The following is a 23,120-nucleotide window of genomic DNA, read 5'->3' on the forward strand; positions in this document are numbered from 1 at the left end:
GTGACTAGTCCAAAGATTCAACATTTGTGGACTAAGCATGCAGAAGTGTGTGATTCTTTCAAAAGGAGTCACTTTAGTGCTCATCAAACCTTTAAAAACACAGGAAACTGAGGCACTCAAAGAAATGTATTAGTAATTTTAGCATGAGCTGTTGATTAAAACAACGCCTAGTCGTTTCTGTGTCATATATTCAACAAAGCATTGCTGACAGCAGAAATCAAAGGGCAAACCATTTGGGCAGTGACTGGAATGTCTTCACTGGTAATAATAATGTCAGCCAAAACAAACACAAAGTTAGTTTTGTCTGAATGAAAATGGAAAGAAGGACGTTATGCTAGACACTTCACGATTCCTAAAACAACATTTTCCATAAGCACCTCTGTACTTAAATGACAGTATATAATGCCCTTATTGTTGCTGGGTGTGATAAAAATGGGCACCACCAACGTTTACGTAATGCCCCTGGCACACTATGTTACAACTCTGGCAGAGGCTGTGAGGAAAGTTGGCACGTGTTGTGTCTAAAGAGGAGACGCGGCAGCAGAGAAAGAAGGAAGCCACAGGATCAAGCTTTGCCTAAAGCGCAAACGCTTGAAGTCAAAATGAATGAGGAACTCCATTGGGATCCACCTCTTCCGAAAAGTGTGGGCCTAAAGAACACACCCCTGATTCTGGGAAGAGTGTGCGGTACGTGGTATGTGATTTTGGAGGCACTGTGTTGAAACTGCCCGGATATAACTGCGTGCAAGTTTAGTTGAAGGAAGAGAAAGAGAAGAACCTTAGTAAAGGAGGATATGAAGCCTCTGGGTATTGTGTGTGTTATGCAAAGTGGAGGGAAGTGAGTGTGTGTATGGCAGGGTGCTTCCTATTTAAAACTGCATAGTCAGCTTTACTCTTACAAGGCTGGGACACTCAGGGTGGGTTGCAACTTGACTGAGTGCACCGGTTTAAGTGTGAAAGTTGTCAATGAGCTACATGCCGTAAAGGTGTGGGTATGTCCATGATCCTCAGTGAAAGTGAAACATGTCGTTAAACCTTCCAACATAATTGCCTAAGTCCTATTTCCGTATTTTTGGAAAATGGAAAAGAAAAACCACTTCCAAACCCTCATAAAGATGACTAAAACAGAAGGTGTGTCTTTAGTTGTAACCAGCCTTCTGATTGACAGGCAGTGATACCTCAAGATGCAGCAGTTATTAGAGAGTAGAAAGGAGGAAATGCAATAACCTCAGCAAAAAAAGCTCTTGAGTTGACAGTTTTTCACACAGAGCATTGTACTGTAATTTTCTTTTGAAACGCGGCACCTCCCTCATGAGACTTTGCTTGCTATACAAATGTAAACATCCAGCATATAGGTTACTTCCTACAGGCCCTGGCAGATAAAGATACATTATCGGATTATCTCCAGTCAGTCCTCTTTTGACAGCTCTCACGTTAGAAGATTCTCCGAAGAGGAACATCAAAGTTCAAGAGGACATTGTGGTTTTCTCTATGGGAAACAACTGTGTGGGAAAAACACACAGCATTCCCACAGCCCCGAGAAGCTTTAAGCAGAGGTTAACCAGCCCCGGAGACTGCGCCAACGAGATGACGGGCTACTGTTCGAAACGTGCCCCACATCTAGGGCTGGGTGCCGTTAAACAATACCAGTGTGGTATCGGAAAAAATGTTAAGATCCAAGTTTTGATGCTGTTGGTCCAGGGACAGCATGAAAGCATTTTTGCCCTTTTTTTTTTTTTTCATGTTTTCCCAATTTTGACACTTTTTTTTTTAACTGTTTTTTTTTTAACTTTTTTTTTCTCGTTTGCCCAATTTATTCCCTTTTTTTTCTATTTTTTTCCCTTATTTTTGCCACAATTTCCCCCTAAATTGTTCCCAACCTTTCACACATTTCTTAAAATTGGGGATGTACCTGATATACTGATCTTCCACACATTATGGTTCTGTTTTCTGGTTCTAGATGACAACTATTTGAGTATCGGTATCGAAAAATGTATCGCTCAGGTATCGGTATCGAAAACCGATCACTGAAAATGTAACGGTACCCAGCCCTACACTAATTTAGCCAAGTAACTGTGACAACAATGGCTTGTAACCTGTGTTTTAGTCAACAAGTCGCATCAAAGCCCTGTGCTGATTGCTGTGACGGGGACTTCACATGGCTGTCTGCGATTTGACGGATGAGGTGCTGACGGAGGGAGAGACAGGATATGGTATGTCGGGCTGGCAGAGAGAGATAGAGAGAGAGAGAGAGAGAGAGAGAGAGAGAGAGAGAGAGAGAGAGAGAGAGAGAGAGAGAGAGAGAGAGAGAGAGAGAGAGAGAGCGAGAGAGGTGTAGTCCTGGAATTAGCACCAAAATAGACTTGCTAGCATTACATCACAGGTGACTTCACCGCACAGACATGGCCGCCGCCGCCACAGTGTCATGGCACAATTGTGAGCAACGCCTGCGAGTCACACTGCCAGCCGTTGAGGAGGGAAGAGCTCTTGGGAGGATCCTGTATTTCCAGATTGCAAAGACAGGTTGCCAATGGAGGACGAAAAAAATAACACACTTCCTGGTAAAATTTTGTTTGGATTGCAATCAGCTCACATGCCATTTTACACACGCACCAGACACAACATTGATTCGGGTCTCCCACGAATACCGCAATACTTAACCTCACGCACGAGCCGAAAGCATCATGACAAGTCAAATTTACACTCACACTGGACACAAGACTAATATATCTTCCTTTGGATATATTTTTGACAACTGATTTGCACATGCTATTCTTCCAGAGGTCTTCTTTCTACAATTAAACTCCCTGCATTGAATATAATAGTTTTTTTTTGCTCTGTACTATCACCCGCATTCTCTAAAACTTCAATAATATGTCATCGTATATCATTAAAAGGTAGAAGCTATAAAAGAAGCAGACTTATGATCAAGTGCGGTTTATCCTCATTGAAGTTTTTCCTGAATAGCATATTGCAACTCATTCATCCACTGGCGCCTCTGGATTCTTTTAATATTTGAAAACACTGTTACTACATGCTTTTGTCAGCCCGAGGTCTGCCGGAACTGAGTGGGAGGAAACAGTAACCATTATATTAGGCCAGGAAGTATGCAGACTAAGTGGCAGAACAAGTCGGTTAACATGTTTGACCTCCTCAGACACCGCTGCCATGCCCCACATCCACAAATCATCCCGAACTATTGTTGGAAGTCTTGCGAGGCGCACACTGCTGTAATTACAGACACACGGTTCAATAATGCCGGGTAATAACCGTTGTGTAAAGATGCATGAGAACCACACGAGTGATTTATGTCCGAGACTATCACTAAAAAAAAGAAACAAGACTGAAGGATTTTCAAGCAAAAATCTGAAGATATAATAAACAATTCAGAGATTTAAGTAAATGTGTTTTTTAAATGTATTTACTAAGTTATAGGTTGTATCGTAATCTTGAAGCCGGATTTTACGCTTGTTTACTGTCAAAGGTAAATACTAATACTTAATGGCACACTGTGTAACATTTTGGATTACATTGTAGCCAACAATACAAAACAAACATGCTCCTTATGACCAGCTTTACACATTAAATGCTATTTTTGCAGAGGGTAATCAAAAAATGGATTTGGATGAGGACCTAACCTATTTAAATCTCAAGAAGATTTAAGAGTCAGTCATAGCAATGGCCCATGTTTCCTTTTATTTAACAATAAAAGGTATCACTTTATTTTACACTACCTTGATACATTGTACCTAACTAAATTTAGTACAATGTAATGTGCTCGTAACAATCTGTAATAACTTGTACCTATGTAGTACGTACACAATGGAATAACTTGTATTAGTACTTTGTAGGTACATAATGTAACAGGACACGAGACCCTTGGGTTACGGCTTAAGGTTAGAGTTAGAATTATGTCTTATTACGTTATGTACTAAACTACAAATACATATTATTTCATTGTGTATCTAATTACACTTACACTGTACTAAATTTAGTTGGGTACAATGTATCAAGAGTACTGTAAAATAAAGTGTTACCTAATAAAAAATATCTGTAATAAACTCAAGCTTGAATCTCATTGTATTTATTGGGTGAAATGTTTCATGGTTTAGCTTAAAAAGTGACATGTGTAGAATATAATAACAAAAACTGTCAATAGCTTGACATTTGCATGTAGCTTTGCAGCATCAGATTTTCTACATTTCTAAGACCTTGTTGGAGACGCTTGTATGAAGGACTGCTTTTCACAAAGAAGGCTAATGAATGTTAATTACTTTTATCTTCATTTCAAAAAGTGTTTTGAGTCACACTCACTCTATGTTACACGTTTTATTGTCTTATCGCAAAACCACAAATACACACCACATTTCCTCTCCTGGAGCAGTGTAGAGATTCACTAAATGATATTGTATAATGATAATGTTAACTATCCGATAATAACAGACGCCTCATCTTTGAGCGACGACATGTCAAACACATACAACTTATTTATACACAATGATGTCAGGAGTGACACTTAATGTACTTGTCAGAGCTGCAGCCTGGGGTTATTTAACAGCGTGTAATCTCCACACATGGAAGTGTTCAGACCAGAAACGCTCTTTTCATGTGCAGTCGAGATAAATGTGCAAAACGAGCCGCAGCCACACACAGCACCTCCGCATTGAGCTGGAGAGATTCTTAGATAAGACAAAGTGGGATTGTGTTTTCGGTAACTGTCATCTCATCAGAGCATCAAAGAGAAATCATTCCTGGTTAATTGCGGCGTCTTCCGTGTGTGTTAATACAGCGCGCTGCAACATCTTGAAATGATTAGGACACATTGGGCGCCATAGGGGAACGTGCGCGCCTGCTTCACTTGACTTTGGTCTGAATTAAGTTTGACAATGTGAACACCCCAGACCGGCTTTGTAGTCCTTTGAAGGGGAACAACCGTGAACTAGCAGTAGAGCCAGACAGACTGATAGATAGAAAAATAGACACCATCATGCCATGAGTAACACGGGCGTGACTGCAGTCCCTCTATAGTACCCCGAAAACCTCACATACCAGCCAGTCAACACACACTCGGCGTCCCGGGATGGTCCACCTGCCTTTGCTAGCCAGAATATCCTAGCAGCATTCAGGCATATAAACACCAGCGCTGCCTTTAACTCAAACATGTAGTTATAACGTAAGCAAACGTGTACAGCTGCTGCACTACTTTATCAGTAACGCTGCAATTTTGTCCTCAGATAGCCTTGTTCGAATTATGTCTTTGATATTGGTTTCGATTTTGTCCTGAGCAGTAAAAGTTATTGCTCATTTATTATTATTGCACATCAGTCTGTAAGAAAAATGCCATGTTAAGAGATTTACTAAGTCCAATTCATTTTTAAGCATTATCAAAGTTATCATTGTAAAAAGAAAGTATATTTTTATACAATTTTGACCAGTATGTTATGTTTACCACTTCATGTTTTACCTATGCCACTAAGAAAAACATGTTACTATTTTTATTTTGTATTATTGTTCTCTTCAACAGGATAGTGTGGTGCGAATTAAGGTCAAGGAGAAACATTCAGTAAATAGTCACAAGCTGAACTCAAATTCACAACAGGGGACTCTCCCTGTGGTTCTGAAACTTTTCACCACAAATACCAGCTTTATTTGACCTTTCAAGTAAGAGCAGCCAGGCTTACATCAAGATCAAATCAGGACTAAACTCATGTAAATACATCGTTAAGTCATATATATAAGCATGCATAAAATGATTAGAGGCCGATATTTGGGGATTTCACAATATCGGCCGATCTAGCGCTGAAAAAAGCTGATATTTCCGGGACCGAAAATGATACTTCCTGTTTTTTGCATTGGAAAGAGCAAAGTCTGGGCTTTAAAATGAGTCACAGCTCCCTAGGCCTCAGGGTAGGTGAGAAACATCGCAATGAAAATTGGTTAGCTACAAGTTTCACTAAGCCTCCATCAATATGGACATGCTTCATGTCATTTTGAAGTTCACAATCTGGAGAATTAAATTGCTGAGGTAGTTGTAGCCTCCACTATTGTATTTTTGATCACCGGGCAAAATGGCTTGTTACCGTGCTAGTAACAATATGCAACTAATCAAAGCTGGGACAGAGACGATGATTGGATCACCTAAAGTAATAACATAAGATTGGCCAGTGCTGGAGCGGCCAAATATTTGTTTTTACAGGATTATAGACTAGATATTTAGAAAAATTGGCCAAAAATATCGGCCGAGAATATCAGCATTGGCCAATTAACATCCCAAAATATCGGCCTTAGAAAACCCCATATCGGACAGCCCTTAAAAATGTTCATTGAAGAAAATATCTCTGAATAAGATGAATAAAGTCTAACATTGTGGATGACCCTGGAGAAGCCTAAATACCACCACATTTGAGAAACACTGCAGCCCACTGTGCAGAACTGTGCTCGTGTCTCTGGGGTCGACTTGGATCCAAACAGGACATGGTCATTCCTTTATCAGTGGGATTACATCACCTCCAGCCATGATACCCCTCTCTCTCCATGTGACAGGCTTTTACTGTGGGCACAGTACCAGGCCATGCGCTCCAATGTCCCGTCTGCCAAAATAACTCAGCAGTTTCTAATACAGTAAGTGTACGGTTTCACTTCACGTATTGTACTGCAGTCAAGCATTTCAAAAGGACAATGGGGTCCATTTTAAATGCTCAGGTTTTTTTTTTTTGGGACTCTAGATGAGTCAATCTACAATGAGGTGGTCTCTTGTGTCCAAGGAATTCAAGGTCCTTTGTGATGGTCATGAGTCACTTTGAGTCACTAGGTGTTTGTTTTTTCACCAAAGCTGCCATTGGAACAAAATCTGACTACACTGTGTCTAAACCAGGACTAAAACAATAAAGAACTCCACAACTCTGCCGTGTAAGCCAGGTTTGAACTTGATCCATATCAGTCCAGGACAAAACCATCGTAGGTTACCGTAATTCAATAACCTACAATGGGAAACTACAGGCTACACCAAAACCGAAGATCAAGCCAGTGTACCAACCATTTACAACAGGGCTCTCCCATTTTTATGACATCGTGAGCTACTTTGACTTAATAAAAATTAAAAGAGGGCTACATGTGCTTTGAAAATCCATCCTGAGGAAACTGTGGATTTTAAGTAGAGAACACTTTGTACAATTAGTAGCCACAATGATATTTCAACACAACAACAGCTGAAAAACCTTTGTCTGCGGTAAACGCCGGACTGACAGAAGAGCTTGCACAAACTTATTTCAACACGAAGAAAGAAAAAGTGAGTGTACCGCCCAGATTTTTACAAATTGTGTACATTGTGCTGGAGAACAAAAAGGAAATGCATCTAAAATTAGACTCCTCAACGCCATGAAGAAATGAAGAAAGCCTTTGGGGAGCTGCTTGGAGAGGACTAGTTTTTGATCTCTGCTGTACTACATTCTGAGACCTATTGGTTTAAGACAAATGACATCGACACTAATTATGTCATATAGCAGTGTGGTCAAAAACAGGAAGCATGACACCCTGTTGTCTTCTTAGAAACACATGCAGGCCTACAATGATGCTCAGAGGCGGAGGGTGGGAGGTGAGAAGGAATGGCGTGACTAAAACACATGTGATCAGTTTCCTTAAAAAAAAAAAAGGAAAAAAAATGCTAAAACTCAAAAATAACAATTAAAAAAAGCTTAACGTTTTAGTTCATCTTGTAAAGCCGCCCTCACATTAATAAGCGTCTTTCCAAACGGTTTACATTGTGTAGTAAAAGAGGCTAAATGTAATGAATGAACTGGCACAAGTTCAAAAGTAGGTTTGCCTGCATCTCTATTGGTCTATTTTAAGCGCAAATGGCTAAGGTATGCCACACACTTTGGATAATGACAGGGCCGGGGCTAGACTTTTAATTGCCACATTTTACTCTCTAAGTACCCAAAGCAGTGTGTTCAAGAAAGAGATGTGATCTTGAGGGGCGGTTGATCTCTTAAGAGCAAACGAGCAGTCAATGGCACAGGCTTCAAGTATCCAACCATGTAATTCACCCCTGTGCTCGTAGTAAGAGGACGTTTATCCTGCTAGATCACGACGCCGTGGGTTTGTGTTTGTGCGCTTCTTCCTCCGCGGTTCCTGCCTGCCCGTAGTGCCTTCCGTATGGGCGACCGCACGAGAGCAAAGCCCGTACAGTCGCAATATCCAGTAATGTCACAACTCACCCTTTTCACCAGCCGCTCGCGTGTTGTCCGGCAGTAGTATAAATCCCGGTTGAAGGAATTTCCTCAGGTAGCAATGAATGATTGGTCACATCATGCTGACAGCGATGGCATTACACACTATTACACGAGTCTGTTTCTTCTTCTTTTTCCCCTCTTCTGCAGATCTTGTCAAAGCCGAAACGCGGTGTTACATCTGGACTGTTTCAGTGATCGCGGCAGCCGTGGCAGTCCTGGATGTTGTGGGCAAAGTGCGCGTTCCCTCCTACGGACGCAGCATTCCCACACTCCTCCATGGATCGAGCCCGGGCTAAGTTTTCTTCTGCCGGTTGTAGCCTGGTTCAGTTTTTTGCGGAGAGGCAGCCCCGCCCTGTGGAGAAGGGGCTGTGGAGACGGAGAGAGTCCTGGGCCAATGGCTGTACACTGGGAGGCGCTGCTTCTCCGGGATCACGCCATGCACTTCGCTTTACGCATGGTTTACGCCGGTGACTAAGCGGTATCTCCTCCGCCGGAGAGGGGGTTGTAGCCGAAAGTGTGGTCTGGTCCGTGAATATTAAAAGACCGGTCCGGACCATTACGGACCATGACCTCTAGGGGCGCTGTGCACTGGTCCGAGTGGTCCCTGATGGTCCCTGAGATGGTCTCTAGGTCCCTCGAATGGTCTTTGGGCTGAATTAATGGTCCTGTGTATTATGTGTGGCAGGAGTGGAGTCCTAATAGGTCTATATCAATATTTCTCATTCATATTGAGGAAAACCAACGATTTGTTTTGGGAAGATTTTTTTATTTGAAAATCATATTCTTTTTCCGGATGGTTTTCGACATCATCTGTTTCAAACATTGCTCTATATTCATTCCAACCAACTGAAATACGCAAATTTGCGACATTAATGATCTTTTTTTAAATTGTACTCATTACGATTATAGACGCCATGTACTGACATTCTGTTATTCGTTATAAATATTACGTGGCCTAATGGGTTACGTGCATGACTAAGATGTCAAGGGTCCGAGGATCGAGAATGACTTAAAGTGTTATTTTTGGTTTCAAATCACAGAAGCATTTTACGGTTTATGATAATGATTCTTAGCATCATTGATAACTGTACAGTTTTTAAATGTCCAAATAAACTGGATATACGGATCAGCATTAATGTTTTTCCCAGCGGGTTCCCAGTCAAAAAAAATAAAAAAAAATAAAATAGAGGTGGGGACATGATCGATCCACCGACCTTGTACGCGTGAGCCCTGCGCTCTACCTATGGAGCCCTACGAGCAGGAGTATTTGCGATTGTTCCGCAGTCCCACAATATATGGATTAATGTTATGAACCGGAACGGAGTGGTGGCTTTACAAGTTCGTGAATCATTTTATTATTGTTATATGTTATTAGCGCAAATTGGCCTGAGCTTCGCTGAGCAGAGCAGCACCCACGTGATCCACGTGATCAGCAGCACCATGTCAGGGACCGGTCCCTGACTGGTCCGGACCACTCGGACCAGTGGTCCGGACCACTCGGACCAGTGGTCCGGACCACTCGGACCAGTGGTCCGGACCACTCGGACCAGTGGTCCCTTATGCTTGTATGAAGCAGAAACCAGTCACAGGCCACAGGTACCATTGATTCAGACCGAGGACCATCTCAGGGACCACTGGTCCGAGTGGTCCGGACCACTTGGACCAGTGGTCCGGACCACTCGGACCAGTGGTCCCTGATGCCTGTATGAAGCAGAAACCAGTCACAGGCCACAGGTACCATTGATTCAGACCGAGGACCATCTCAGGGACCACTGGTCCGAGTGGTCCGGACCACTTGGACCAGTGGTCCGGACCACTCGGACCAGTGGTCCCTGATGCCTGTATGAAGCAGAAACCAGTCACAGGCCACAGGTACCATTGACTAAGACCAAGGACCATCTCAGGGACCGGTCCCTGACTGGTCCGGACCACTCGGACCAGTGGTCCCTTATGCTTGTATGAAGCAGAAACCAGTCACAGGCCACAGGTACCATTGACTCAGACCAAGGACCACCTCAGGGACCGGTCCCTGACTGGTCCGGACCACTCGGACCAGTGGTCCCTGATTCTTGCATGGGCCCAAGGACCACTTCAAGGACCACGGTCTGTTACAAACCACTGGTGGACTAGTGAACAGCATCCCCAAAGGTGACTCCTGTAATTCTCTAGTGCAGAGTCCAGTCCCATGTCCAGAGGTAAGAGAACAGTGAATTAACCTGTTTAATATGATAACTACTGATCTATTAGTAGGGACTTATAAAATGGGAGCAAATACTAACTTTATATGAGTTTAGGCTAATTACCAAACAGCAAAAAATCATCCAAAGATCACATTAATTGTCACAATAAAGAAATAAATTCATAGAGCTACACAGGAAATCAAACCATCGACCATCTGCACTATGTAATTCCAGAAATGTAAAGCAAGATGAAAGGGGAAGTGTATAAAAAGGGGAGTGTAACATTATTTCAATAAATTAATTATGCATTGGTTTTATACAGCGCTTTTCTGGACACTCAAAGACGCTTTACATTGCACTATTCGTTCACTCCATACTCGGTGGTGGTAAGCTACTATTGTAGCCACAGCTGCCCTGGGGTAGACTGACAGAAGCAAGGCAACCAGTCTGCCCCTCCGACCACTCACTCACTCACTCACTCACTCACTCACTCACTCACTCACTCACTCACTCACTCACTCAATTCGCCTACTAACCCCTCCTTCCAGAGCCTCAGATTTGAAAACCTCAACAGAGCGCCCGGCTCACGCGTAGCCTACAAGGTCCAGTAAATAAATGCATTTTTGCAATTCAGTTTATTTGGACATTTTAAAAACTGTACAGTTATCAATGATGCTAAGAATCATAATCATAAACCGTAAAATGCTTCTGTGTTTTGAAACCAAAAATAACACTTTATGTCATTCTCGATCCTCAAACCCTTGACATCTCAGTCATGCACGTAACCCGTTAGGCCACGTAATATTTATAACGAATAACAGAATGTCAGTACATGGCGTCTATAATCGTAATGAGTACAATTAAAAAAAAGATCATTGATGTCGCAAATTTGCGTATTTCAGTTGGTTGGAATGAATATAGAGCAATGTTTGAAACAGATGATGTCGAAAACCATCCGGAAAAAGAATATGATTTTCAAATAAAAAAATCTTCCCAAAACAAATCGTTGGTTTTCCTCAATATGAATGAGAAATATTGATATAGACCTATTAGGACTCCACTCCTGCCACACATAATACACAGGACCATTAATTCAGCCCAAAGACCATTCGAGGGACCTAGAGACCATCTCAGGGACCATCAGGGACCACTCGGACCAGTGCACAGCGCCCCTAGAGGTCATGGTCCGTAATGGTCCGGACCGGTCTTTTAATATTCACGGACCAGACCACACTTTCGGCTACAACCGCTGCTGCTCCGCCGCGTGGTGCGGGCCAGGGGGGGTCTATAGCGTACTATTACTCTTTGTTGTATGCATGTTTTAAAGGAAGGTGTAGTAGAGAGGGGATAAATTAATGGGGGCCGCTCACCTGGAGGGATGCTGTGCTATAGTGGTTTCCAAGGTGGGGTCCGGGGTCCAGATCAAAACCCTCAAGAAATGATCAAATTGGCTGCAGAAAAATAGAGTTTGAAATGAGCCAATAGGCTATGACAAATATTTAACCCCTTAACCCCCACCTTAACTGAGCACATCTCCAGTTCAGAATTACCCCAAATCGAAAAGCTTCTTTACTGGAGTTGACAGACTATAGGCCAGGGTGACATAAGCTACATACAAACCTGATCTAAGCTCTTAATTACCTTGCTTTTGTTGTCATGTTTTTTGCACGTATTTGCTGCGCAGCAAATACGTGCAAAATCACGTATTTGCTGCGTTTTCGTCGCGTATTTGCTGCGTTTTCGTCGCGTAATTGCTGCGTTTTCATCACGTATTTGCTGCATTTTCATCACGTATTTGCTGCATTTTCGTCACTTATTTGCTGCGTTTTCGTCACGTATTTGCTGCGTTTTTGTCATGTATTTGCTGCGTTTTCGTCACGTATTTGCTGCGTTTTCGTCACGTATTTGCTGCGTTTTCGTCACGTATTTGCTGCGTTTTCGTCACGTATTTGCTGCGTTTTCATCACGTATTTGCTGCGTTTTCGTCACGTATTTGTTGCGTTTTCGTCACGTATTTGCTGCGTTTTCGTCACGTATTTGCTGCGTTTTTGTCATGTATTTGCTGCGTTTTCGTCACGTATTTGCTGCGTTTTCGTCACGTATTTGTTGCGTTTTTGTCATGTATTTGCTGCGTTTTCGTCACGTATTTGCTGCGTTTTTGTCATGTATTTGCTGCGTTTTCGTCGCGTATTTGCTGCGTTTTCATCACGTATTTGCTGCGTTTTCATCACGTATTTGCTGCGTTTTCGTCACGTATTTGCTGCGTTTTCGTCACGTATTTGCTGCGTTTTCGTAACGTATTTGCTGCGTTTTCGTCGCGTATTTACTGCGTTTTCGTCACGTATTTGCTGCGTTTTCATCACGTATTTGCTGCGTTTTCGTCACGTATTTGCTGCGTTTTCGTCACGTATTTGCTGCGTTTTCGTAACGTATTTGCTGCTTTTTCGTCGCGTATTTGCTGCGTTTTCGTCACGTATTTGCTGCGTTTTCATCACGTATTTGCTGCATTTTCATCACGTATTTGCTGCGTTTTCGTCGCGTATTTGCTGCGTTTTCATCACGTATTTGCTGCATTTTCATCACGTATTTGCTGCGTTTTCGTCGCGTATTTGCTGCGTTTTCGTCACGTTTCGTGCCTTCATTACATTTACATTACACTAAAAAACAAAATACGGCCAAAACTTAAAATAAAAGCGATAAATACGTGACAAATATTTGCGTTACACTGGCCGAGAGGCTGTGAACTCCAGTCAAGAAGCTTTTAGATTCGGGTGAAGCCGGACTGGAGAAAAAGACCTTGGGTAAAGTGGGGGTCAAGAGGTTAACTAGAAGTTGGTGTTTAATCATATGGCCATAAGTATCTTAAATTATGGTATTTTATGATCCTGTGAATCTGTTGAAATGTTGGATTTTAGTGCCTAATATTAAGGGCTCTGCAACTCTTGACTATTGAAATTGTTCAGAATTAAGTTTTACACTACAGCCTACTGACTCACGCTGCTTACGAAACACTACAGAAACAAGTTACTAGATTATGATTGCTGCCCTTGAGTAATCACCTAAATTAGCCATAATCTGGAAGCTCCTTAAGTGTGATTGTGTTCTCTTACAGGCTAACAAGCAGGAGCTAAAACAATTTGCCTAAAAAGAGGAAAGATGTTGTTGCGGTCACAAACAAACTGCAGGGGAAGTCTGGGGCACAATCACATGATAAAAGGCTGAGTTTGCAGAAGTGGTGTCTGAGCCAAAAGCTTTGAAAGTAGAAATGACCGTAACCACAAAGAAAAGTGGGCGATTACGGTAAAGAACACACTATGCTTGAATCAATTACCGATAAAAGTGACAGAATATAAGCTACTGGTAAGCATATGATTTTATAGCTATTTTGGGTTATAGACTTTTATCATTATTACTTTTGAAATAAATAATAATTTAAATATAATGGTATTTTGTGTGTGGGGCTAGTTCTTAGGTTGTATAGGTTGTAATAGGCACTACATCACTGTCTCAATGATCTTAATGTCTCTGTACACTGTAAAGATTAAACTGGATTTCTAAAAAAGAGAGCGAGTGAATAACACCACAGTCTGTTGCCCATTATGTAAAGTCCAGATTTTCTGCTCAAATCAATGCGTATTCACATTGTGAGCATTGCAGAGTGTGTCATATGAGTCTGAGGTCTGGTCTGCTGATGTGGAGAAGAGCCCATTGAGCTCAGCCAAAACGTCTCTGTGCTCCACAAAATGTGCACTGTTTGGTTCAAATACAATTATGTCTGCAAGAGAAATTAAATATGTTTCCGTTACTCCCATAATCTCACATGAACGACAATTATAATATAATATAACAAATGGAGTTAGAAATAAGAGCAATAGAGTTTGTGAATGGAGGAGGAATGGGAGGGACAGAGGAAGGATATGACTGGTTCAAGGACTTTTTTTAGTGTTTACATCAGCAGCAACTGTTACTACACAATTTAACTTCTTAACCCCCACCTGAACCGAGCAGTTTGGCTTTACCCAAATCTAAAAGCTTAAAAAAAGCATCAAAATAGCAGGGAAACCGAGGATGAAAGCGCAATAAAAATGTGACAAAAAAGTACCATGAAAGCAATAAAAAAGTGATGAAAACATGAAAAAAAAAGTATTAAAAAAAAGCGATGAAAACGTGACAAAAAAGTATCAAGAAAGCCACAAAAAAGCAACAAAAACATGACAAAAAAGACACAAAAACATGACAAAAAAGTGACAAAGGAGCATCAAAAAAGCTACGAAAAAGTGTCAAAAAAGCTACGAAACACGTCAAAAAAGTGACAAAAACGTGACAAAAAAGCTACACAAAAGCATAAAAAAAGCAAAGAAAACATAAAAAAGGGACAAAAACATGACAAAAAAGCCACAAAAACATGACCAAAAAAATGACAAAACACGGCAAAACATCCACAAAAAAGTATCAAAAAAGCGATTAAAATGTGACAAAAACACGACAAAAGGGCCACAAAAATGTGACAAAAACGTGGTTTTAGTTTTCAAATGAGCCATTATACTGTTGCTCCACAGTCCAGAAGCTTTTAGATTTAGATAAAACCGAACTGGAGAAAATGTGCTTGGTGAAGGCGGTGGTTAAGGGGTTAAACATTATGTGCAAAGACATTACAGCAGTAGAGCCTCTAACAGAATGATCTCTTCAGGCTGGTCGATCTCTGAGCCTTGTTAGTGGTCCGCTGTCCCCAAGTGCAAAATAAATGTGACTGTGCGGCCTTCACACTATAATGAAAAGGCCATTACACTGAATTCCATCATGTCTACGGCACAGAGACTGGTGGGGCTCTGGGACTCCTCTTATTATATTTTAGGACGCAGGAGTTTGAGGGGTGCCAAAAAGGGGCACCGCACGGACACTTCTGACAGATGAGGTTTCAGGGTAAACAGGATTTAAGTTCCTGTTAAAACACAACTTGTTAGTGGTCCCTTAGATCTGTTATATAATTAAAACTCTAAATTAAAAGGCAGTAAAACATTGTCTTTGCTGCTATAGCTTGCAGTTATGAGTTGTTGAGCTAATTAGAAGTGACAAAGTTACACAAAAGGTTCTTGTTCTTGCATGGCCTTAGAAAATCAAACTTTATTTAATATGTTGCACATTTAAAAACAGCTACATCTGCCTAAATTGCGGGACAACAAACATTATGAAGTGCAAATAATGAGTTACAAAATATACAACATGCGACAATGATACAAAAGACCCTCCCAGCTTGTGTTGAAGGTCAGCGCAAAAAGATGGGTTTCAACAAAGACTTACAAACATTAATAGACGGCCATTTTAACACTAAACCACTTAACCCCCGCCTTAACCGGGCACATTTACCTCCAGTTTGACTTTACCCAAATCTAAAAGCACCAAAATAGCAACAAAAACGAGACGTAAATGAGGATGAAAAATCAGCAATAAACACAGCAAAACAGGCGACAAAAATGTTGAAAAATAAGCAAAAAATGAGAAAGAAGCGACAAAAAAGGAAAGAAAACGCAGCAAAACAGGCGACAGAAAAATTATGAAAAATGAACAAAAAAGCACAAAAAGTGACAAACGCAGCAATAAACACAACAAAACAGGCAACAAAAAAATTTGAAAGAAGCAACAAAAAAGGAACAAAAAAGGAATAAGAAAAAGCGTCAAAAACAGGCGACAAAAAGTGATGAAAAAGCAACAAAAAAGCAACAGAAACGCAGGAAAACAGGCGACAAAAATGTTGAAAAATATACAAAAAATCAGAAAGAAGCAACAAAAAAGGAATAAAAACGCAGCAAAACAGGCGACAGAAAAATTATGAAAAATGAACAAAAAAATCAGCAAAGGCAACAAAAAAATTGAAAGAAGCAACAAAAATGAATAAAAAAGGAATGAGAAAAAGCGTCAAAATCAGTCGACAAAAAAGGATGAAAAAGCAACAAAAAAGCAACAAAAAATGAGCAGAAAAGGTGACAAAAAATGAGGAAGAAGCAACAAACAAGGAACAAGAAGGCATTTAGAGCAAGCGACAAAAAGCTACAAAAACAGAGCAAAAAATCAACAAAACACAAGGAAAGATCTTGGATGAGTGTCGGTCTTAGCTTTCAAATGAGGCGTTGCAATGGCCTATTGTAAACTCCAGTCGAGGAGCTTGTAGATTTGGGTGAAGCTGAACTGGACTAAATTTGCTTGGTTATGGCAGGAGTAAAGAGGTTTAGGGACGGCTGTTCTTGTGAATAACTAAACTCTCTGTCCCTGGTGACTCTTGGTTGTCAGTATGACCAATGGGCATTAAACATTACAAGCCATTTTCATTGACATGCTCTTACATTCGAGAGAAGGGTTGTATTTCCACCACAAGATTGTTATTACCTGAATAGATCTACTGTACGACTTTACTCGTGCTGTGGACGGGCTGCTCAGGGGCCTGTGGCTATTCCCTGATCGATATGGCATGAAGTGAGAGTAATTAATGGTGAAGTTCCCCCTCGGGATTGACAGGAGTTTAAGCCTTAGGGCAGAAGCAGCAATTAGGAAGTGACACGGGACCTGTAGGAGAGCGCGCCGTTCCCTCAAGCCCCATCCGTCAGGCTCGGATAAAAGGGGTCAGTGCAAAGTTAATGTTTAACCCAACGAACACTGTCAGGCGGCCCATAAACTGTTTCCTCTTTTGGGGAATTTGTGGCCTGAGAAAGGTTTGCTTGACATTGTTTACACCAGCGGAAAAAAAAAACCTTCAAACGAGGTTTCTAGGAAAGCCGCTTCTCAAGACAACCAAACCACTTTAGTTTTGCCTGCTGACCGACCATGTCCTGTAAAGCTGTGAAAGGAAAGCATAGCAGAAGACAGCTGGTAAAGAAAGCGTTGACGTAAGTTTTGTTTGACGAGATGATTTATGAAGAGTTCTCTGTCTGACTCAACTGTTGCCTCTCGCAGGTGTGAGTAGAGACAAGGGCGCTGTTGTCAAAGGTGGGTTGCCAAAGGTCAGGTGAGAACAAGGACATCGATAAAACACACAGCTGGTGCCTGGAGTACAGTCTTAATGATCTACCAACACAGTCCTCACATTATGCTTTTATAAAGAGCACGCTCAACAGGGGAGGTGATGAGCAAGAACAAGCGAGAGAGAATAAATGAACTAAGCTGGGTGCAGTTCCCGTCTTAATAGGATGTTGTTCATTGATAAGAATCAACGGCACTTATTTAAACAGTAAACCATAAATCCAACTGCAGCAGTTAAAGAAAAAAAAAAGATTAGCAGAGGCTTCACTCACTGCTCTACGAAGTTGTGTGTGAGTACAATATGGTGGCAGTAGCTCAGATAGGCAGTACTGAGGCTGTCACTGTGCCCTTATGCAAGACACTGGCCTGACACCTATGGAACAACTGCGCAGGGTGTTTCCTCAGCAGGACATGAAGACAAAAGATAAAATCAACTTTTTACTTACAGGGACAACTACAGCGAAATCTATGAACTAAGTAAGTAAGTAAATGCTTTATTTGTCATGGTGTTGGGTTAGTCCAATCTTACCAGCATGTTTTTGGAGGGAAACCGTAGCACCCGGGGGAAATCTGGCTGGCTGCCTTCAGTTCTCCTGAACGGTGCAGAACCTCCTGGATTTGTCCCTGCAGCTCCTCAACCTCCTCCTTCTTCTTCCTCCTGAACAGCTCCCTCAGCTCCACAACAGTCTTTCACCATCTTCTCCTCATTTGCCCCTCTTGTTTCTCCTGTAGCTCCTCTTGTGATGCCTCTTCTGTGCTGCAGGTGTGGGGGACTCTTGGTTCCTCTTCAAATTTATTTCGCTCTTAAAAGGAACAGGCCACCGCCTTTACATACTGAGATATGTTTTTCTTGCCTGAGCTTAGACGAGTTGATACGCACCTGTCTGGTCTTTGTGTGTGCCCTCAGTCATGCAAAACGACCAAAGATGTTGTTCGCATTTGGCTTCTCCCAACATATTCCTATAGCTCCAAACGGGGGTGAAGTTGGAAGCGACCACGCTCTTCCACGGGCACAAAGACCAGACAGGTACGTATCAACTCGTCTAAGCTCAGGTAAGAACATATCACAGTATGGAAAAACGGTGGCCTATTCCTTTAAGCTAGCTGTTTGTTTACCTTTAAAAACATGGGTCCATCATTGTTGGCATGGACTCTCTGCAGTAAAAAAAAAAAAAAATCCACTGAACCTCACAAAAACACAGCAAAGATGTACAAACGTGTCCAGTAAAACAGTGTGGAACCCAGAAACTACAAAAGCAGATTGCAGAAAAAGGCCAAAAACGCAGCTGTACCAAGAGAGAGGGAGGTTGCTGCTTTTTTAAATACATTCTCTTCTCAAGTTTTAGTGGTCAGGACTCCCCTGGAAAAGAGATCCCTAATCTGAGTCGACTTTCTTGGTTAAATAAAGGTAAAATAAACTGCCAAGAGGTGGAAATATACATCTGGTAGCGAGTGCATTTCCAACATCCAAAACAAAATCAAAATAATCAAAATAAAATATGTTTTAATTAAAACAGTAATTCATCAAATATAATTCTAGCCATACCACCTTGTAATTGCTGATCTCATCAGACCTCTGAGCAGGGTCGACCTGGATAGGAGACTGGGAGGGATACCAGGTGCCTGTGAGAGAGGTGTGGTCACAGTTGTTGGTGGGGATCTGATTTGGTTTGTTGGTGCTGCCGTGCCTGTCAGTCGACACCAGAGTGCGGAGAGAATGAATAAAATGTCCCTTGTGAAGTGTGTCATGTGAAAAGCACAATATAAATAACATTCCCTTCGCTAGCCCAGTATTAATTGACTACCCAGACTATACAATACCAGGAAACATGGTTGTTATTACTTTTGTAACCACATGGAAACAGAGGCCTAAAAAATGCATGATCATAGTCTATAGAGTTATCACGCTATTTCTACCCAATTGCTTTTTTTCCTGTGCTGTAAAGTGCAGCATATTGAAACTGAAATTGGCCTTTCATAAGTCTCACTTATCAAGATGTCTTCATACAATGCACAGCTTAGACTGAACTCCCTGAACCTGCAGATTTTTGCGTCAGTAATTTTCTAGGACAAACTGGTGTGGTCTAGACTCACACATGAGGGAGTGCTCGTCTTCAGCGGTGCAGACAATAGCAGCGTGCACACACGGAATAAGCTCCTCAGTGTTTATACCTGTGGCTGTGAGCGCAGACTCCACATGTGGAAAAAGACGAGCCCATTTCTCCACGAGAGCAAGGGTGTGCCCCCTAACCCTCTCTGGAGTCACCTGCTGAACAAGCCCCAGCTGTCGACAACAAGACCCAAATGAATCATTAATTATCATTCTTAAATGTTTAACATGGCTACAGGCACAGTTATCAGACACCTTTGAAACTAAAAGGTTTTTTTCTCTCACATGAAACACTTGTCACAAAAAAATACTGATGAAAAATGAACGAAGAGTGTGTAAGACAGGGCTCTGCTAAAGATTGTATTTGATAAGACAAAGATGCGATATATACACAGTTTTTTCTCATTTTGTCTATCATGTTGATAAATTAAGCTCATCCACAATTATGGAATAGCATTTACATTAGTGGTTGGGACTTTTTCTCACTGAACTACTAAAATCAATAACATACCGGTGCTTATTCTCTCGCATATCGAGCATCATAATGTTGTGATGTCATCTTGTTTGGGTTTTGTCTTGAGCATTATATTTATTTAAGTTTGTGAATAAAACAAACTGTGTGAATACTGGCAAACTAAATCTGCAAACCACATAGAGCTGTAACATATATTGAGTGGATTATGTAAGCAGAGTAATAAACACGTTATTTTGGTGGATTTGTTTATGGGTCTGTAAAACGATTCAAATTTAGCAGTGCTAGTTTGTCAATGTTGTGAAACTAAAGACATTACGAGACGCTTTATTTTTAGCAGCATTAAAAGTTTGTATGCCACTGAACAGTTACGCTCTTCAGTGGATTTTCTTACTCATTATGAAGAATGCATTATGTTTGTCCATCTGCCCACACAGACAGGGCTTTGGTGTCCCCTGCTTTGCGCCACCATCTTTGCAGCTGAAGTGTGGAGTTGAAATGGGTCCAGATAGAAAGCATTTGGCCCGAGCTGCCGCTGAGCTGTTAAGATTATCATTGGGAACAACAATGAGCGCTGCCCAGGCCCTCTACTCACCAAAGCTGCTGACGGATAATACAAAACCACACAAAACAAACAGCAGTCTTCACTGTTGGTCCTGCAGCCAAGGGCTAAGTCAACACCAGTCAAGCCAGGACTCTATTGCTCCACATGATCAGCAGATTTCAGAGCTATCTGACTGTAAAACAGAATCAAACACTGGAGAATGCGTCCACAGGAAAGTTGTATTGTTGTTGTAATGTTGCTTAGCTCTTTGTTGCTTCGTACTGCAGCGTTCTATAACAAAAGACAAAAGTTCAAATTGACCAAACAGCAACACTGACGCCAAGGAACCAGTTACGCAAATCCTAAAAGCAGGATTTTTCATGGCTCTTTTTTTTTTTTTTGCTGCTCAGATAGATCCTTTTTCTCTTGATAGATCTGTATTCTTCCCTGCCCCCACACACAGGGCTGCCACTCTGCCATGGCTGATAAAATGAAGAGAGTGACAGAGGGAGTGGAATCTCTGTATGCGATGTGTTGATTCACAGTTAACTTGAAAACACATGATGCAGGGGTAGGCAAACCCTGGCAAATGTATAACTGCCCTGGGAAGGCTTTTTGGTGCTAGGAACTAATGATGAAAAAGCATGTCACATCACCTGGTCATTTCTTTGCTTTATAACTTGAAAATAAATAAAGACAAATAAAGTGTCACACACCGCATCGTCTGTAGACACATTAATTGATGAAGAGGTGGCCACTGTGCACCTTCAGCCACCTCTGACCACCTCGACTCACTCTGAACCACTGCTGCCCCAGATGCAGATCATGAGATGGATTACCTGTAAACGTAATTTAATGGGTAATCCTTAATCAGGGATTTCACATCACAAAGTTAATTGTTACTTGTAAGTAACATTTTGCTTGTATTTTTTGTTTATTTATTTGACCTTTATTTTGCAAGGAAAGTCCCTCTGAAATCAATAATCTAGTTTTCAGGGGAGTTCTGGCTCCAGAGGGGAAGCTACTGTACACATTTTTAGTGGAAGGGGAAACCTATGCATGCACGTAGAAACACAGGCCCAGGAAAGGAACCAAGGACATTCTTACTGTGAGGCACGAGCTGCTGCACCACTGTGACACCAATGTATAAAAAGTGGTTTATAATAACTCCAAGCCGGTGTGCTGTTGACCTCTCGGTGAAGGGGAAATGACTTGAATATCAACAGGTCTTAACTGGTTAGATAATAAAGGTAAATACATACATTAAAGGAAATGATTGCCGTAAGGTGTGGAAATCCAGAATGTAGCTAAAAGATCATTAGTTGCTGACAAAGCCTCTTTTGGACGTAGCTTGATGACATTTGTCCACAATTGCAGAAAATGCGAACAGACCCAAAACATCCCCAAGAACTGAAGCTGTGTTTTCAAACAACAAACTTCATTCTTTGAGAAGTAACAGGCCAGTAGTCAGTGGCCTGGCGGTGTCACTCTGAGTTTTCTTCCAGAGAGCCACACACCGGCCGTGCCCACTGTGCCCTGGGCCAAACTGGCGCTGTGCACTTCCTGGGCACGGTCTGTGAAAGTGGACTATAAATAGCTTCATATTAAAGGCAGTGTTTTCAAATGAGGTCAAAAAGACAAGGGCCACACAGAAGAAAACACAGTTGAGTAATTGGGAAGATAAACCAGTTCAAACAGTCTTCCTTTCTTTTCACTTAAACTGAGCTGTTTGGGGGAAAAGCACTAAAGTAAAAAGTGCAAGTCGCTTTAATTTCTTATGAAGGACGCCCAAATTATTTCCAATAAAAAAGACAAAATTACGAGCGCACAATCTTTTGTGTCTTAAAACTTAATAACAAATCAAATACAACAATTTAATAATTATTCTCTCATGTCAGGATCATTTATACCAATTTTATTTTATCCCCAACACAAAGTATGTCATGTCCCAAAATACATTATTATTATTTTTAGGTTCTTGGACTAAACTGGGCTGAGTTGGACTAAATATCATAAGCATGTAATTGACTAAAGGTATAGGCTACTATAAGTTATAACTTTGGCCTTTCAGTGGTCAACCGTGTACCCCCTACCTCAAGTGTTTAATTAGAAAGTAATTACTTAAAAGTGGTATTTGTAAGGAAAGGGACAAAATAAAAAAAATAAACCTAAAATTCTCCCAAAGCAACTGAAAACTGAAAAATATAGCTTCTTCCTATAAAAATTATCAATCTGAAATAGTTCCATGTACCCCCAACTAGGTCCTCAAGTACCCCCAGGGGTCCCCGTACCCCTGGTTGGCCGATTCACAGTATTTGTTTAGAAATCCGTTTTGAAAATGGCTGTCCAATAATAAGTTCAAGAGGCTAATACATTCTCTTGAAAAGTAACATGGGGGGAATATTTGTACCAATTTCATTCATAGACTATAAAAAATATCACTGCCCTGCACTACGTATAAAATAGTGCGCTGTCCCTTTAAGAAAATGACAACAAACTCTCACTTCTACTTCCTGTTAGCAATAGCGCTCAAATACAGCGGCCATTCGTCATTTTAATGCTAATTATT

General features: G+C 41.3%; 1 protein-coding gene across 3 annotated transcripts in view; it reads right to left on the bottom strand.

Moving 5' to 3' along the window:
• The window catches only part of rhbdf1a (rhomboid 5 homolog 1a), a 54,676-nt gene extending 46,077 nt beyond the window's left edge, over window positions 1–8,599 (bottom strand). For 2 of the 3 annotated variants that reach the window (XM_079564381.1, XM_079564380.1), the window contains exon 1: window positions 8,217–8,599. The gene's annotated coding sequence lies outside the window, so the exon portion shown is untranslated. The remainder of the gene's footprint in view (window positions 1–8,216) is intronic. The other variant, XM_079564382.1, reaches the window with a different exon arrangement.
• Between the last annotated feature and the right edge of the window lie 14,521 nt (window positions 8,600–23,120).

The sequence above is a fragment of the Gobius niger genome, assembly GCF_951799975.1.
Source record: "Gobius niger genome assembly, chromosome: 10".
Taxonomy (NCBI): Eukaryota; Metazoa; Chordata; class Actinopteri; order Gobiiformes; family Gobiidae; genus Gobius; species Gobius niger.